This window comes from Gossypium arboreum, chromosome 9, assembly GCF_025698485.1.
Source record: "Gossypium arboreum isolate Shixiya-1 chromosome 9, ASM2569848v2, whole genome shotgun sequence".
Lineage (NCBI taxonomy): Eukaryota > Viridiplantae > Streptophyta > Magnoliopsida > Malvales > Malvaceae > Gossypium > Gossypium arboreum.
The window spans coordinates 48,163,080-48,182,303 of NC_069078.1; the positions used below are offsets into that span (position 1 = coordinate 48,163,080).

A 19,224-nucleotide genomic window follows, 5' to 3' on the forward strand; every position below is an offset into this window, starting at 1 on the left:
CTTCCTTAGAATTTTCGGCCAAAAGAAATGAAAAGGATGAACACACTTTTTTTTTTGTTTCCTTTCCCTCAACTCACGGCAATGGGGGATCACACCTTCTTTCCTTTTTCCATTTCTTTATTACCCATACTCCTTATTTTATTTATTCCAACATAAGCCATTTACACAACATGTTTTATGACATGTTTTGCCCATCACCCTTTGTCATGGCCGCCACTAGGCTTTAATTTAGGGAAATTTGACATGCAAGCCCATCATTTTCACAACATGCATTAATAGGCCATTTTACATTTGCCTAGCACATTTCTAAATTTTCTCACATAAGTCCTATTTGATAAAATTCACTTACAATTAACAAAATTCAAACATGAATTTTTCACACATGCATATGTACATATAATGAGCATCCACTATGACGGCTAATTATTTTTATGACTCGGTTTAGTGGTCCCGAAACCACTTTCCGACTAGGGTCAATTTAGGGCTGTCACAGTTGTAAGTGTCGTACTCCTACGTGTTGGACTGAGTTGAGCGAGCAATTTGATCTAGGTCCTGAATTGATTTTTGATACAGAAGATAAAGTTAGATTGATTCGGGATCGATTGAAGGTGGCATATAACAGGCAGAACTCAGAGCGGATCTAAAGCGTAAGGAGATTGAGTGTTAGAAATAGGTAGATCATGTTACAAGGATTTCAAAATCATAAAATTCACTAAAAATGGGGCTAGAACGGACTTACAATCGAGCATGGAAGCTTGAGAAACTCTAGACATGGTTTCCTCTTGTAAATTTCGGCCATGGGAGGAAGATGGACAAAAATTGGCTTATAGAACTTAACCAATGTCCATTTTTGCCCACCAACTTAACCAATGGTCTAATTACCATTTAAGGACCTCCAACTTAAAATTTCATAACAATTAGACACATTTAGCTTATAGAACTCAAGTTTTACACTTTTTACAATTTAGTCCTTTTGACCAAATTGAGTGCCCAAACATTAAAATTTTTAAATGAAATTTTACAAAATCATTCCATAAAATTGTAGATCATAAAAATATGAGAAAAATAATTTTTTCTGTATCAGATTTGTGGTCTCGAAACTACTATTTTGACTAGACCCAAAATTAGGCTGTTACAAAAGTAATCCTGAAGGTACTTGATGTTCAACTTTAACTTGTTGACAAACCAAACATTTCAATACAAATTCTGAAATCTCACGTTTCATACTTGGCCACCAATACATTTGTTTCAGATCACTGTACATTTTGTTACTACCAGGATGGATCGAGTAATTGCTACTGTGAGCTTCCTGCAAGATCTTCTGTTTAACTTCAGAATTTTTCAAAATGTATAATCTGTTTAGAAAGTGCAAACTATCATCTAGGCCAATGCGAAAGTTTGAATATGATGTCTTTTCAATCTGTTCTTGTTTAGTAATCAACTTTCTATAATTTTTCTGAGCTTCACAAAACTATTGTAGAAACGTCGGTTTAGCTTTTAATTAAGCTAAAAAAGAACCGTCATTAACAAACGTCAATCGAGTATTCAAAGTTCGTAAAGTAAATAATGACTTTCGACTCAAAGCATCTGTAATAATATTAACTTTCCTTAAGTGGTAGTCAATAATCAGATCATAACCTTTTAACAACTCTAACCATCTACGCTGCCTAAATTCAATGCTTTTTGATACATCAAATACTGTAAACTTTTGTGATCCGTGAAAATGTGACATTTTTCTCCATATAAAGAGTGTCACCAAATTTTTAGAGATAACACAATAGCTGAAAGTTCCAAATCATGAGTTGGGTAGTTTCTCTCATGCAGTTTCAATTGACTGGAAACATAAGATGATTTTTCCTTCCTGCATCAAAACACAACCTAAACCATTAAGTGAAGCACCACTATAAATCACAAATTCTTTATCGGACTCTGACTGAATCAACACAGGGGCTTCAGTTAACTTCATTTTCAACTGATCAAAGTTCTGCTGACATTTATTGAACCAAATTTTTTTTATATCTTTCTGAATTAGCTTCATCAATGGTGAAGCAATCATCGAGAACCCTTTTAAAAATCGTCGGTAATACAAGGCCAATCCCAAAAAACTTCTAATTTCAATGACATCTCTCGGAGTCCAAAATAACTTATATTTTGCTTGGATCCACTCTAATGCCATCAGCAGATACCACGTGACCAAAAAATTCAACTTCTCAAAACCAAAAATTACATTTACTAAATTTTGCAAATAATTGTTTCTCGCGCAAAGTCTGTAATATTATTCTCAATGCTGGGCATGCGCGACTACATTCTAGGAATCTAATATATAAGCTAGATATGCCTCACAACCTTTTTGGACACATTTCTGAGCTGACAAAGCCGAAATACTATTGGTGGTATTGTTAGATCTATCTGATTCAACCCTGACAATTTCACCATTCTAACATGTCAAAATAATCTATTTCCTTCTACAATTCACAACAGCATTATGCAAAGTCAACCAATCCATGCCAAGGATCACATCAAATTCATTGAACAATAACAACATCAAATTAGACTAAAAGTTGCAATCCCAAATTTTCAGTGGACAATTTCTATAGACTTGGTCAACTAACACATACAAACCTAACAGGTTAGTTACTTTGACTACAAATTCAGTTGAGTTTATTGGTATTGTATTATTCGTTACTAATGCAGTGCATATATACGAATGTGTTGATCCTGGGTCAATCAAAGAATAAACAATAACACCGAAAGGAGAAAATGTACCAGCAATCACATCAAGTGCAGAAGCATCTTCCTGAGCTCGAATCGCATAAGCCCTAGCCAGTTCTCGTGCCTCCAGATTGAACTGCAGTATCTTTAGTGCCACTACGACTAACTCCTACATTTCCACTACTCTTTGATGGCCTACCTTTAGAAGGTGCATTCCCTAAATGAATATTTTGAGCTTTATCTCTGTCGGAAAAGTCTGGGCAATTACAGAGAAAGTGATCGAACGAGCCATATTTAAAGCATGACCCTTCCTTTGCATGACACTCTCCAAAATGTTTCTTACCACAATGCTGACAATCTTGCTTATTTACGTTATGAATGCTGCCAACACTAGTTGCTAGGGTAATATTTGGTCTCGAGCTAGCTTGCTTTCCTTGATCTCTCCTAGAAAATCTAGATGAAACTGAAGTATGGATGTGAAATTCTTTTATCTTCTTCGAAGGAAAGGAGAATAACTTTCCCAATTGTCTTTTACTTGAGTCTTGAGCTTTCAATTTTACCTTTTTCTTTGATTTGCTAAAATCATCTACTTTTTGTGCTCTATCTACTAACACAACAAATTCTTTCAACTCCAGAATCCCAACAAGCAACTAGATATCTTCATTTAAGCCTTTTTTAAATAAGGTACACGTAACTGCTTCTGATGGAATACATTCACGAGAATACTTACTAAGTCTGACAAACTCCCTATCATATTCAATTACCATTCCATTACCTTGCTTCAATTCAAGGAACTTTTTTCGCTTCTTATCAAGAAATCATTGGCTGACATATTTCTTTCTGAACTCAGTTTGAAAGAAATCTTAACTTACACGATCCTTCGGCACCATCACTATCAGGGTATTCCACTATCGATATGCCTCACCTTTCAACAAGGAAATTGCACACTTTAAGCAATCATTTGGTGGACACGTTAACTTGTCGAAAACTCTAATAGTATTTTTTAACCAAAATTCAGCATTTTCTTGATCATCTTCAACCTTACCATGAAATTTCCTCAAACTAGTATTTGTGAATTTTATCAATAGGAGGCTTGTTTACACGTGCCTGTTCTGTACTTTGTAGAACAAGGGGAATTGGTTGAGGTACAGGAGTAAGCGGAGGTCGTTGAACCATCGAATTGGTTCGAATAAAGTCAGTAAACTATTCTAACATCATTCAAAGAAAGTTTCACGTGCCGCGCTTTGTGACACCTTATATCCGACCCAGTTAGAGGATCCAAATATAAAATGACACCTTCAAATGCCGTAACAACCTATTTTACAATTTCACTTTATTGAAATAGTAGTGTAGAGGTAAAAGTATTTAAAAAAAATTTCGACAGCATTTCTGCTTATTTTATGAAAAACCCTATAAAAAATTAGATTTCACATGGTTTATGACAATTCCAAAGACACTAGAAGCCAAATCATCCATCCTAAATCTAACCAATATGCCACAATTGGCAACTCAACACTTTTTTAACATTGCAAAATGATCACATTCATTTATCAATATGCATGCTTACATCGTTACAAAAGGGATAACTAAACAAAAGACCTTAAACCATCTAAGTACATACTAAGACCAAAAAGAAACAGATCACCAACATTGAGTCTGGGATTGTGGAATGACGAAAATGTGCAAGTGTACACAATCGCAACAAGTAATAAAGTGACAAGTAAATGTCGAGTTATCGTACCCACAGGGACTGTGAAAAGAATTATTTATGAATGCTATTTAAAACACTTTAATGAAAAAAAAAAATTTTTTGAAGAGGGTGATTAAAAACTAAGATTTTAAACTAAGTAAACTAAATATATAAATCTCAAATGTACGATTTCAAAATACAATTTTAACCAAGATGATATAATTGTGTTAGATTAATTACATTTCTTATCTTAGAATTATTAAACTCATATTTATATTGTTACGAATAAATTCACGGCAACTCGGTAATTTACTAACTTATGAACGTACTCACTTACACAAATCTATTCATCTCTTAACATATCCCTATGTCAATTCAATCGATAAACATATTCTAATAAGCAAGCATGCTATTGCACATACATACTCATTAAATTGAACTAATTTCTTGCATATTCCTATGTCAATTCAAACGATTAATTAAATCTAATGAGAACATAAAAGACTATGTGAGGTAACAAGGAATCCTTACATTGAAATAGTTTAATCACAATAATCTTTCAAGTTATGCAAGGCAAGTGTATCGCCAGATACAATGCTAATTTAACCTTCAACTACCTTAGAAGAATAAACATGCACTGATTAAGTACTGTGTCCATTAATTACAATTTCAATCTGTTTAAATAATTAATTCATTAGTTCCCTCACAATTATAATGCAAGAATAACTTAGGCATAATTTTACTTAATCAAGCATTTTACCGAGCTGCCATTGCATATGCTGCATGTCCATCAATTTTGACAGCTCATCTCGAAGATCTGGGCAAGTCGATTGGGCTCTAAACATTGAAGTTTCGGTATTAGATTCAGCTTCTTGTTCCATTGGTTCTGCCTTATCTAGGACTTTAGCTGATTGCATTGTGGGATATTCTTCTTCTTTTTCAGGGTCCTCACTTTCTTGAACTCGCTGCTATAGAATAGATTCTCCAGCTATTCGATAGAGGTCCCAATCTCTGATTGTGCCCTGGCTATAGCCTGTCTTCTTTACGTTTGCAAGAATTTTAGCTTTCAAGCATAGAATTGTTATTGTAAAAGGAAAGTAGGCTAGGCCAGATCATTTAACGGCACAATTCCGCATTTCTCTCAGGATAATTTTTCCCACATCAATGGTCTTTCCAGTTAAAATCGAGTATAATAAGACCATTCGCTCTAATGGAATCGTAGTTCCATGTGAACTAAGCATAAGGCTGAATAGGATGAAATAGAACCATACCTTTGCTAGTGGTGTCAAATATTCTCTTCGACAAGTGTGGATTCCTTGCTTTGACACAGTCCACTTAGAACCTGGAACTGTAAGTTCCTTGAGAATTTCTTGCAAATTTTCAGGCTCTATATTGCTCATCAAGGAAGAATAATCGTCATTTTCAAAATCAGGCAATTCAAAGAAATCATTAATAGCATTTGAAGTTATTGGCACCTTGATTTTGTGAACTGGAACTTCTGTCAACTCGCTTGAGGTTAAATTCACATAGAATTCGCGCACTAACTCCTCATCCACACTAGGTCTCTTCTCACAAAACAATTCCCAATTAAGGGCTTCAGCAACTTGACGAATACGTGCCATAAATTCTTTGTAATTGCTCTCTTTCAATGTAAATCCTTTCTCTAGATGCATCTGTTGATTTTTGAAGATACTCTCGTACCTTACTTTGGCTTCTTCACAATGGAACTTGTTTTGTGTTTCATCAATTTGGGCGCAGGTACGAGTTCTCTTGCGAGGCATGATTAACCTGAACAAAAGATGGAAAAAAATTATTTTCTCAAAAATTTAATTAATAAAAATTATTAATGATTAAATAAATAGAAAATTACATATTAGAATAAAATTAAATTTTAATAGAAAATATGGTCTTACCACCTTTTTTTAAGAACTCCTAAAAAAAATAGTTAGAAAGAAAAAAAGGTTGATTTAAGGTAGGTTGGAGGATTTAGCTAAGGATGGGTGAAGGTGTGTGCCACTCGAGTGTTGGAACGCTACTAGTGTGCGGGTGGAAGGGCGCGGAAGCAAGCAGCAACGCTCGTGGGAGTTGGGCTGGGTGTGCGAGCAGCGCATAGAGCCTCGTCGAGCAGGCCTGGAACAGGCGCTAGGTGCAGGTGCAGGACAGGGCTTGGGCAGCTGGGGCTGGAGTAGCAGGCGCTGAGCAAGGCCAAGCGCCCAAGGCAGCGCGCAAGGCAACGCGCGATGGGCAGGGGTGCGTAAGGTCTGCTGGGCATGTGCTGTCCGATTGTTGGGTGATGATATGGCTAGGAGCTTGCAGCACTTAAGGGATTTGGTACTTTAGGGTTTTGAGTGATGAATGAATGGAGGGAAGAAAGGGTGGAATTTATAGTGAGAGTAGTAGGAATTAGAGTAGAATTCTTAGTATAATTTAATAATTAAAATTCTAAGTTCTAATTCTACTCAAAGTAAATAACAATTAATAATTAATATAATCCATATTAAATTATTATTTGCTATTAATTTATTTAGATAAAACTTATCAAATAAAATATGATTAAATCAAAACTAATCCTAACTCTATATAAAGTTGATAATAATTAATATATATTATAATGGATATAATTATATATTAATAATTATCATCTTTTTATTAAACTAAAAACATTTATTCTAGAAACCTTTTGAAAATATTTACAAAAAGAGGCATCTAATTTTTATTATTCACAAAAAGAGCAACCAAATTTTGAAAATAATTTAATTAAGTCCCCAGACTTAATGAAAATTTGAAATTGAGTTGCAATTTAAAACTTGGATCAAAATTGACCCTTTTATTTGAAAAACCAAAAATTTAATTTTCTATTTAGGGAATAATTTCTCGGAAAATTATGTTAAAATCAATTCCTAGGAAAGATTGGAGGGGTCATAAGCGGTCCAGCTTAAGTTTTAATCTCCTAGACAGAATTTATTTAAACATACTAATCCTGAAAATATACCCTAAATCATTTATTAAAAAAGAAAATAAGAAAATTTAAACATCCGATAAAATGAACGAAATTTGATTCCGTTCAATCTTATCTCCCCAGTAATGTTTCAGATGCTGAGCATTAACTTGAAAATTACCTCCCTTACCTTGGAGTTCAACAACACCGTATGGATAGACGCGATGAATCGTAAATAGACCGGAACAACGTGATTTTAGTTTACTTGGAATGAACCTTAATCTAGAATTAAATAACAAGACTTGCTGACCTGCTTCAAATTCTCGAACTTGAATGTGCTTGTCATGCCATTTCTTAAGCCTGTCCTTGAGTAATTTGGCATTTTCGTACGAGAACATTCGGAATTCCTCTAGCTCATTGAGTTGGAGCATCTGTTTCTCTTTAGCAAGCTTAAGATCAAAGTTGAGTTGTCGAAGGGCCCAATAAGCTTTGTGCTCTAACTCCAAGGGTAGATGGTAGGCTTTCCCAAAGACTAACCTATAGGGTGACATCCCTAAAGGTGTCTTGTATGCTATTCTGTAAACCCATAAAGTATCATCTAGTCTTTTGGACCAATCTCGTCGGTTCGAGCAAACTACCTTCTTAAGTATGCCTTTGATCTCCTTGTTTGCTAGTTCACCTTGCCCATTCATCTGCGGATGGTAAGCTGTAGCGACCTTGTGTTTCACTCCATGTTTATCTAATAACCATTTCAACTAGTTGTTCACAAAATGAGACCCTTCATCATTGATGATGGCTCTTGGGGTTCCAAACCTTGTGAACACATGTTTCTACAAAAACTTCATTACAACCTTAGCATCATTTTTCGGATATGCCTCTGCCTCAACCCACTTAGACACATAGTCTACTGCTACTAATATGTACTTGTAACCAAAATACGGAGGGAAAGGACCGAGAAAGTCAATACCCCAAACATCAAATAATTTTACCTCAATGATGTTTGTTCAAGGCATCTCATTTCTGTTGGTGACATTTCAGACCTTTTGACATCTATCACAACTCTTTACATAGGCATATGCGTCTTTGAATACTGTTGGCCAAAAGAATCCAGCTTGCAATACCTTGGCTGCAATACGTGTACCTCCAAAGTGTCTGCCACTTGGAGCTGAGTAACAATGATATAGAATCTTATGTATTTCATCTTCTTCCATGCATCCCCTGATCATTTGATCTACACACTTCTTAAACAAGCACGACTCTTCCCAGAAATAGTACTTCACATCATGATGAAACTTTTTCTTTTGATGATATGTCTTATCAATTGGCATCAAACCACAAGCTAAAAAGTTAGCAATATCAGCAAACCAAGGGGTATTATGGACATGATTTACCTTTAGTATGTATTCATCTGGAAACATCTCTCAAATTAATATAAGAGGAGAGTTCCCTTCTAGTGGCTCCAATCTAGACAAGTGGTTTGCTACTTGATTTTCTACTCCCTTTCGATATTGAATTTCTAGATCGAACTCTTGAAGTAGAAGTACCCATTGGATCAACTTCGGCTTAGTGTCTTTCTTGGCAAGTAAGTACTTAATTGCCGAGTGGCCAGTATAGACAGTCACTTTGGTACCTACAAGATAAGATCAAAACTTGTCAAAAGCAAACACAATAGCAAGTAACTCTTTTTCTGTTACCGTATAATTCAGTTGAGCTCCTACCAGAGTTCGACTTGCCTAGTAGATAGGATGAAAAACTTTGTTCCTTCATTGACACATGATAGCTCCTATCACAAAGTCACTTGCATCACATATCAATTCAAATGGCAAATCCCAATCTGGTGTAACGATTCTGGGTGCCGAATCTAGTTGACTCTTCAAATCTTTAAAAGCCTTTAAGCATTCCTTATCAAATTTGAACATCACGTCCTTCTCTAATAATTTGCATAAGGGTTTAGCAATTTTGGAGAAGTCCTTGATGAATCTTCGATAGAAATCGGTGTGGCCCAAAAAGCTCCTAACACCCTTTAGAAATGTTGGAGGTGGGAGTTTCTCAATATCATCTACCTTTGCTTTATCAACCTCTATTCCATGTCTTGTTATCTGATGCCTTAGAACAATCCCTTCTCGTACCTGAAATGACACTTTTCCCAGTTGAGTACTAGGTTTGTTTCTTCGTATCGCCTTAGTATCTTGGCTAGATTGGCAAGGCAATCATCATACGTATCTCCGAATACTAAAAAATCATCCATAAAAACTTCCATATACTTTTCAACGATGTCAGTAAAAATAGACATCATACATCTTTGAAATGTAGCAAGTGCATTACATAAACCAAATGGCATGCAACTAAATGCAAATGTATCGTATGGGCAGGTGAATGTTGTCTTGTGCTAATCTTCTGGTGCTACTGTAATCTGATTATACCCCGAGTATCCATCGAGAAAACAGTAATAGTCTCGCCTTGTGAGTCTATCCAGCATTTGGTCCAAAAACAGAAAAGGAAAGTGATATTACCTAGTCACATTGTTCAGCTTCCGGTAATCAACGCAAATTCTCCATCCTGTAACCGTTCTAGTCGGTATCAACTCGTTATTCTCATTTTTGATTAATGTAATACATCCTTTCTTTGGTACGCACTGGACCAGACTTACCTATGAGCTGTCTGAGATGGGGTAAATTATACCCGCATCTAACCATTTGATGATTTCTTTCTTTACTACTTCTCTTATAAAGGGGTTCAATCTTCGTTGTCCATCAATCGTCCCTTTTTCGCCATCTTCTAGTATGATATTGTGCATGCATTCAGATGGACTAATTCCATGAATATCGACTATGGTCCATCCAATAGCCTTCTTGAATTGTTTCAACACCAGGGTGAGTTTCTCTTCTTGCTCACTAATTAATTCTGCTGAAACAATCATACGCAAAGTAGAAGCATTACCTAAATAAACATATTTTAAATATGAAGGTAGTACCTTGAGTTTTAATTTAGGTGGCTCTTTAATTGATGCTTTTGGTTAGGCATAATCCCTTTTCGCTAATTCCAAAGATTCAAAATGGGATTGCAGATTAAATCCCTTTTGATTAACTTCTAACAATGCTAAGTATTCATCCTCCTCTTCATTATTCGGAGAATCTGATGTCAAAATTTGTTCCAACGGATCCTCAATATAGTTGAGCTCCTTCTCCACTATTAAATCCTCTAAATTGGATACTACAAAACAATCATCAATTGTGTCAGGAAATCACATAAACTTAAAAAAGTTAAATGTTACTTGATCATTCTGAACACGCATAGTAAGCTCGCCCTTCTGCACATCAATAAGGGTCCTTCCAGTTGCTAAGAACGGTCTTCCTAAGATAATTGGCACTTATTTGTCTGCTTCAAAGTCTAGAATAACAAAATCAACAGGGAAGATAAATTTATCTACACGTGCCAATACATCCTCGATTTTTCCTTTTGGATGTGCTAAGGATCGATCTGTTAATTGAAGTGTACCCGTAGTAGGTCTAACTTCACATATCCCCAACTTCTTAAATATTGACATAGGCATCAAGTTAATACTCGCACCTAAGTTACATAATTCCTTACCACAATATGTTGCTCCAATGTTGCAAGGGATGGTAAAACATCCAGGATCCTTTAACTTTAAGGGTAGTTTGTCTTGAAGATATGCACGCATTCCTTCGTCAGAGCTACCGTCTCAAATTCTCTAAGTCTTCGTTATTTGGATAGGATATCCTTCATAAATTTGACGTAGTTTGGCATTTTCTCAAGTGCTTCAACCGACGGGATGTTGATATGAAGTTGCTTAAGTACGTCTAGGAACTTCTTGAATTGAATCTCCTACTTCTGCTTTTGAAGTCTTTAAGGGTAGGTTGGTGGTGGTTTAATGACTCAAACTGGTTAATTTGTCTCCTATGGCAATTCTGCATCTAATGGAGTTATTAGTTTATCAGAATTAGCTGGTTTTGAAATTACCTTGTCGGGTTTTACAAATTCTGGTTCATGTGAAACTGGAATTTCAACCCCCGATTGAACTTCCTCTGAATCTTGAGCGTCAGCTTGGTCCTTTTCAGCTTCGATGGTGTTGGGCTCTACTGTCTTTCCACTCCTCAATGTCAACACTCTGCAATGCTCCTTCCTCAAATTCCTTGGATTCTCCGTATCACTAGGTAAAGCACATTGTGGTCGGTTCCTAAGTTTAGTAGCAAGCTGGCCTAGTTGATTCTCCAAATTCCTTAGAGTGGCGTCATTTTTCACCATGTATGCCTTCAATAAATTCTCTAAGCTATTGAATGATTCAGCTTGAGCTGGTTTCTAAACTTGTTGGGGTAAACTAGGCAGCTGGGTTGGTCTAGGTTGGGCGTAAGTGTTACTAGTTCCAGCCCCTTGGTTACTCTAGGAAAAATTAGGGTGATTTCGCCACGATGGGTTATAGAAATTGGATTGCAGCCTTTACCTTCCTCTATTTTGGTTTTGGTTACCCAAGTAATACATGGATTTTGGGTTCGATGGACATTCTTCGAACAAATGTCCTTCCCCACAATAAACAAAGGCTACATTTTCAAATTGATTGGTGGCCATGCTGCAAAACTATTAGACCCATTAATAGTAAGATTTGTTAACATTGAGGATACCTGAGATGCTAGTGAAGTAAGAGCGTCTACTTCATTAGTCCAGCAATGCGTCTTCCTGATGCTACTCGATTGGTTGGCCATTGATAGTTGTTACTGGCAATCCTCTCAATAATTTTATAAGCCTCATTATAAGACTTAGAAAGGAGAGAACCATTAGCAAAAACGTCCACTACCATCCTCGTGTGAGCATTGAAACCATTATAAAATGTCTCCAGTTGGATGCAATGTGGGATTCTGTAATGAGGGCACTTTCGTAATAACTCTTTATACCTTTCCCATGCCTCATACAAGGACTCATCATCCATTTGTTGGAAGGCAGTGATCTCGTTCCTCAACTTAACATTCTTGCTAGCCGGGAAATACTTCATAAGGAATCTTTCTGCTAACTCTTGCCATGTGGAAATTGAGTTTGGTGACAAAGAATTCAACCAGGCTCGAGCTCTGTCCCTTAGTGAATATGGGAACAACTTCAATCGTAATGCATTTTCAGGTACTCCAGCTAACTTGAAAGAATCGCTCACCTCCATAAACAGTTTTAAGTGTAGGTGAGGATCTCCAGTAGGCATTCCACTGAGTTGGCCCACTGTCTGAAGCATCTGGAACATGACTGACTTTAGCTTGAACTGTTGTGCCTCAATTTCGGGTCTTCTAATACCCGGATTAAGATAATGAAACACTGGCATGGCATACAGTCTTAAAGCTCTATCCCTATCATCATCAATAAGGATAGGATTTTGAGCAAGGTTTGCTTTGTTTCCTTGATTTGGATTTTCGATGTTCATCTCTTCGGTCCTTCTCTGATTTGCTTGTCTTCTTCACTGTCGAAAAGTTCGTTCTATCTCAGGGTCTACAGGGAGTAAATCAATAATTCAGTCAATACTCATAAACACCTGAAATAATCACAGAAAAATTAATTAAGTTAAAATTTAAACAGAAAATTAAACCAAAATGCAAAACTAACAAATTCACAAATAATGACTTTCTAAAACAGTCCCTGGCAATGACGCCAAAAACTTGGAACGACGAAAATGTGCAGCTGTACACAATCGCAACAAGTAATAAAGTGACAAGTAAATGTCGAGTTATCGTACCCACAGGAACTATGAAAAGAATTATTTATGAATATTTAAAACACTTTGGTGAAAAAAATATTTTGTTTGAAGTGGGTGATTAAAAACTAAGATTTTAAACTAAGTACACTAAATAAATAAATCTCAAATGCATGATTTCAAAATACGATTTTAATTAATATGATATAATTGTGTTAGATTAATTACATTTCTTATCTTAGAATTATTAAACTCATGTTTATATTATTATGAATAAATTCACGGCAACTCGGTAATTTGTTAAGTTATGAACATATTCACCTACACAAACCCATTCATCTCTTAACATATCCCAATGTCAATTCAATCGATAAATAGATTCTAATAAGCAAGCATGTTATTGCACATACATACTTATTAAATTGAACTAATCTCTTGCATATTCCTATGTCAATTCAAACATTAATTAAATCTAATGAGAACATAAAAGACTATGTATGGTAACAAGGTATCCTTACCTTGAAACAGTTTAATCACAATAATCTTGCATGTTATGCAAGGCAAGTGTATCGCCAGATACAATGCTAATTTAACCTTCAACTACCTTAGAAGAATAAACATGCACTGATTAAGTACTGTGTCCATTAATTAAAATTTCAATTTATTTAAATAATTAAATCATTAGTTCCCTCACAATTATAATGCAAGAATAACTTAGGCATGATTTTACTTAATCAAGCATTTTACCGAGGCCAATAACAGCATAAACACAACTTTAATAATTTAAGAGGATGAAATGTAATTAACCCAACACGAAATAAATTTAAGCTAAGCTGGTTAAATTAACCATTCCAACAACATAAATATTCATAGATATTTTCATCACAAAAACAACAAAAATTAAAGAGATAGGGAACAAGAATCAAATTCGGTGTTTTTCCATGGCTTGACTAGGTTGCTTCGTTCTTTCTTCTTTGTTGTCCTCGCTCATCAAGGCTACTATGAACACTCAATTGCTTCTCCAAAATGGCTGAAGAAAAACCCTTTTTTAAGGGGAGAAATTGGCAAAAGAGCAAGGAACTTTGTATGGGAAAAATGAGAGAAAAAGTGAAAGGGGAGAGAAGAATTATGAGGGAAGAGATGTGAATGAGGGATGTGTTGAATGATCAGCCAAGCAAGGTTTTTATAGCTAAATGTGGCAGCTGAAATTTCCTAAAAATAGCAGCCAAAGAGCCACCCCTTGGCTAGCCTCCTATGTGGCAAAGTTGTTGGCTTCAACTTTGCTAAAAATGGCTTGGGGCAAATCTACAAAGCCACCAATTGTGGAGGGGTTTAACTGCAATTTGAACAAGTCTTCAAGGGATTCTTTGCAGCTTAAATAATCAGCTAATGATCTGAATTGGGTCAGCACTTGGACGGTTTTGGGCTGTCGGTTTACTCAGTTCGGTTCAATCGGACCACTTTTTTTTCATAATTAATTAATCATAATTTATTAACCCAAATTAAATTGGATATAAATTAAAATTAATTATATTATGAATAAATACATATAATCTTGGACCGTTTTAGGCTGAAATTTAGATAGCCTCAATACTTCAAATTGCTTCTCGGTTTTGTGCTTTTAGTATTATCTGCCGAGCCATTTTTTTCCCTTTGTGCAAATCTGTCAAAAATAACCAAAATTCATAAAAAATAATTATGAAATTAACTAAAATTCAACATGTTCATATTTTAAGTGCACTTTAATTGTTTTATGACAATTAATTATTTTTCGACAAGAATTTAACGGAATTCGTATGAATTTAAGTTAAAAAGGGTATGAAAAAGTATGTAAATTTTTGTGTTTCCAAAATTGCCACTAGATGTTGAACTGACAATCTGACAAAATAGTACCTAACATGTACACATAACAGTAATTGGATTCATTTACTGGATAACAAATTAGAAATATTCTCATGATCTAAAACCAAGTTATATTGCAGAATAATAAACAAATCCATGTTCCATTTAATACCATTAATCAAACTCATTTCTAATCCCTATTTCTATTCATCTCTTTATTTTCCTCATTAACGTAACTCAACTTTAGCCATGTACACAGATCCAATTAACACTCTAAATTTGGTACCATGTGCTTGACGGATAAATCCGTATTAATGAATTACGCCTAGCGTTAACTGGTAAAATCGACAATGAGTGTGCCTAGCATTGGTCGGTATAACCGAAAATAAATGCGCCCTGCTCTGGTCGGTAGAGCCGACAAATATGTGTGCTTAGCACTGTCGGCATAACCAAAAATAAATGCGCCCTACGCTGGTCGATAAAATAAAAAATATGTGTGCTCAACACTGGTCAGTATAATTGACAATAAATGCGCCCTGCGCTGGTCGGTAAAATCGACAAATAAGTGTGAAATCATTTCCAACTCATGTTTTAATTTTATTTGACCATCACACCAAATATTCCAAAATAATTAAAATGTATATATATAATTAATAACAATATTTGAAATAGCTGGGTCATAGAAACACCAACTATGATCACCGAGCTATTCTTTGTCGTTCTTATCTTTTCTCTTCTTCCTCGAAGGTTCCAAGTTGACATCAGCTACGGATTAAACAAATAGAACACATTAACAATACACAACTTTGTATATTATTCAATCAAATCCCTAAAAATTGGGACCAACTTAGCTTTCAAACATAACTCAAAAATCTATGAAACCGGTCCCTAACACTTTAAGTTTACAACAATGGTAACATCCTCAATCTCTAACAGTACCGAAAAATAATACATGGGTTAGGTAGCTTATAGAATTGGAATTCCAAAAATGTAGAGATTACAAGAAACGAACTAATTAAAGCATACCAATTAAAGCTTGAACTGTTGAAAACCCTAACATTTTCTCCCAGGCGTCGATGGTCTAAGGGTGAAGAAACAATCTATTTCTATTTTACCCACCCCACTAACAAAACCTTTTTTTATTTTATTTTATTTTATAAAGTTTATTTTCATTTTCATTTTTTTTTCATTTTCCTTTTAATTGGTTACACGTATATATATAATATCTACTAAACGGCTAAAAAATTTAATTTAGTGGTTAAATTGTCACTTTAGTTTCTTTATTAACTTCTAATTATAATTCTTTTATAAATTGCACCTTTAGCTCTTATGCAATTTAGTCTCTGTACTTAAATTAAGCACTAAGTACACGAAATTACCTAACCAAAATTTAATCTATCTAAAAAATTAACTCTGTAAACATTTATAAATATTATTTATGAGATTGGTTTACAGAAACAGGGTCCCCAAACCTCAATTTCTAAAATTGTTAACTTAAGAACCGATGCACTTGTACTTTTACTAATTGTTCAATTAGAAAATTTATATGATCAAAAGTTAATATAAAATTAGAATTAACTCGTAAATATTATTTAATAATATTTACTAACTCAGTTTATGGAAATGGGATCTCGGAATCGTAATTTTCAACTCCACTGACTTTAGTATCATAACCCTTGTACCTTAATTTACTATCGATTAAGCAAAATTACTAGACTAACTTTAATAGGTTTTTATACTAGTCTCATAAATATTAAATATTAATATCTATGAACACATTTTATGAAAATGATATTTCAGAGCCGTAGTTTTTGACCCACTAGAAACCGAGTCGTTGCACGCTTCTTTGTCCACTAGAAGTATGTTCATTGTGAACTATTCCCTGAATCAAAGCTAGTATATTACTTTCAACTTCATCAGAATCAACTTGATTATGTTCAGAAGCCATCTTTGATCTAAATCAATAGCAAGATAAAACTTTACATCAGGAGACATCACACAATCTCAAGTTATATAATAGCATGTATTTCTAGACACTATACTTGTAACACCCCAAACCCGGCCTAGACGCTATGGCCGAAATCTGGTGTGTCACATTGAAGTGTTTTTCGAAAACCATGTTCTCATTGAAAACCCTTCTTGCTATTTAGAACCTCTGGCCATTTTAAAACTTTGTGAAAACCTCAGTTTCCATTGGTTTATTAAAAGTCATTCTCTTGTAAAACATTATTACCTTTAAAACTTTATTTGCTGCGGAAGCTTAGTTTAAAGTTTTGCGGAAACGTGATATTTTGAAAAAAATTTATTGTTTTGGAAAAGAAAACCGTGTTCTACTCCAGCAATTATAAAACAATATATAAAATTCCAAATTTAGAACTAGAAATTAAAAGAGGCCTTGTTACAACCCAGATCAAATATAAGTACTTGTAAATAGATAACTTAAAAGAAAAATCGGAAACAATAGCAGTTGTGTGGCCACCTCCGAGTCCCTCGCAGCACCGATCCTCCTAATACTGGGGATTACCTGCATAGTTAATAAACGGGGTGAGTTTATGAAAACTCAGTGTGCAATCCCCTTCTAAACTAAAACAGTTAGTAAACAGATAGAATTCAGAATCAATCTGGGTCGGAGCACATTACAGTAACAGAACAATGTGTGTGGGCCAAAGCCCAGTACAATTTCACTTGGGTCTCAGCCCTCGTTAGAATCAATTGGGCCTAGCCCATTCTCAAAATTAGTAACAGTTGGGCCTATCCCATTAACAGAATCAAGTGGGCCTAAGCCTAGTACAAAATTAGTATTAGATATAGATATGCAGACAGATTCCCAGCCCAATCCAACCAACACACCACCTGTACCAACCAACACACCATATGGGGATAAAATCGACCCACCCAGCCAACACACCAAGCTTAGCACTGGTTGCGGCACTAAGTTAACAGGACGGCTCAACGCCGTAGACAGGACTGCTCAACGCCATAGACAGGACGACTTAACGCTGTAGACAGAATGGCTCAACACCGTAGACAGGACGACTGAAGGTCGTAAATATCTTAGCAATACTGCCAGTTAATAGAACGGCTATAAGCCATAAGTATCACAGAAAGACTAAAGCCTTATACAGAACGGCTACAGGCCGTACACTTCCTCTGTCCATAATAACCCAACCCCATGCAATATTTCATGTCATAAATATTACGTGCATGCAAAGTCATACTTAGCACAATCATATATGTAAATCATAGGCACATCAGTCATATGGAACATAAGGGCATAATCGTCATTCTACCATACATGTGTATTACGGTCATTTTACACTACAAGGGTATTTCGATGATTTTACAAACCAGGGTCTTAATGACCTAACAGAAGGTCCACCGTCGCTTTGAGCGACTTAAGTAACCTAAATAGACATAACAGTGCAAATGGGCCTAAGGCCCATTACTCGGCCCAAATAGGCCCACACCACACCCTCGTGTGGCCCATTTAGCCCAAATTTAGATATGGCTATGTGACCTACATAGCCTAGTCCAATAATTATCACAAGTTTCAGATTCAATTCGTGTGAGGCCCATGAGCCTATTGGGCCTACACGGCCTATCTAGGCCCAACGTGGCCCAGAACTACATAATTTGTGTGCGCGACATGACAAGTCTATCACATCCCACTTAACAGTGAAGTTTACACAAGCGGGCCCACGAGCCCAGAACAGCCCCAACACACGAAAACGCTCGTGGCGCCTCTACATTCTATCGCCCATGATTTGTGGGCTCGGTTCGCCCCACGTGCGTTCTCACGCTCGTGAGGTCCCAAATGCTGAGGTTTTGGCTTTTCGACTTTTGCAAACTTCCAACAAAGAAGGGCGTGAATACACACCTGTTTATGAGAATGCGCCGAAGTCTACGATCACTAACCTTGGAACATCCTGATTGAGTCTTAATCACTTTTTCCCTCACCAACCCATCTGGTTCGCTCTATTTAAAGCCAGCTTCTCACCAATTCCCATGTTAGCTTCTGGATGTGGGATTACTTTCAACCATTAGGAAAATTCCTTATTATTCTATGACCACTTCAACCACAGAGTTCCAGTCCAACTCCACCTCCTACACAACTCAAACAGCAAAATAAATACCCCATTGCGCATCCCAATACTTGAACCTTAGACCTCACAGTTACACAACACGCCACCTTGCCATTACACCACAAGGCTCTTTATGTCACCATTTTAGCCTCAATTAATTATAAGGTCTATAGGCCAAAGTCCAGGTTCCTTTAAAACAAAAACCAAAATAAATTGCAAAAGCCAAGACTTGAACCCAGGCTCTCTTGCAACCCTAATGACGCCACAACCA

At 35.8% G+C, this 19,224-nt stretch overlaps 1 non-coding gene across 1 annotated transcript; it reads left to right on the forward strand.

Moving 5' to 3' along the window:
* The first annotated feature begins 12,211 nt into the window (after positions 1-12,211).
* LOC128281104 (small nucleolar RNA R71) lies at positions 12,212-12,318 on the forward strand. The gene has a single exon (XR_008271319.1). It is a non-coding gene; the product is annotated as a small nucleolar RNA R71 (small nucleolar RNA).
* Positions 12,319-19,224: the final 6,906 nt, after the last annotated feature.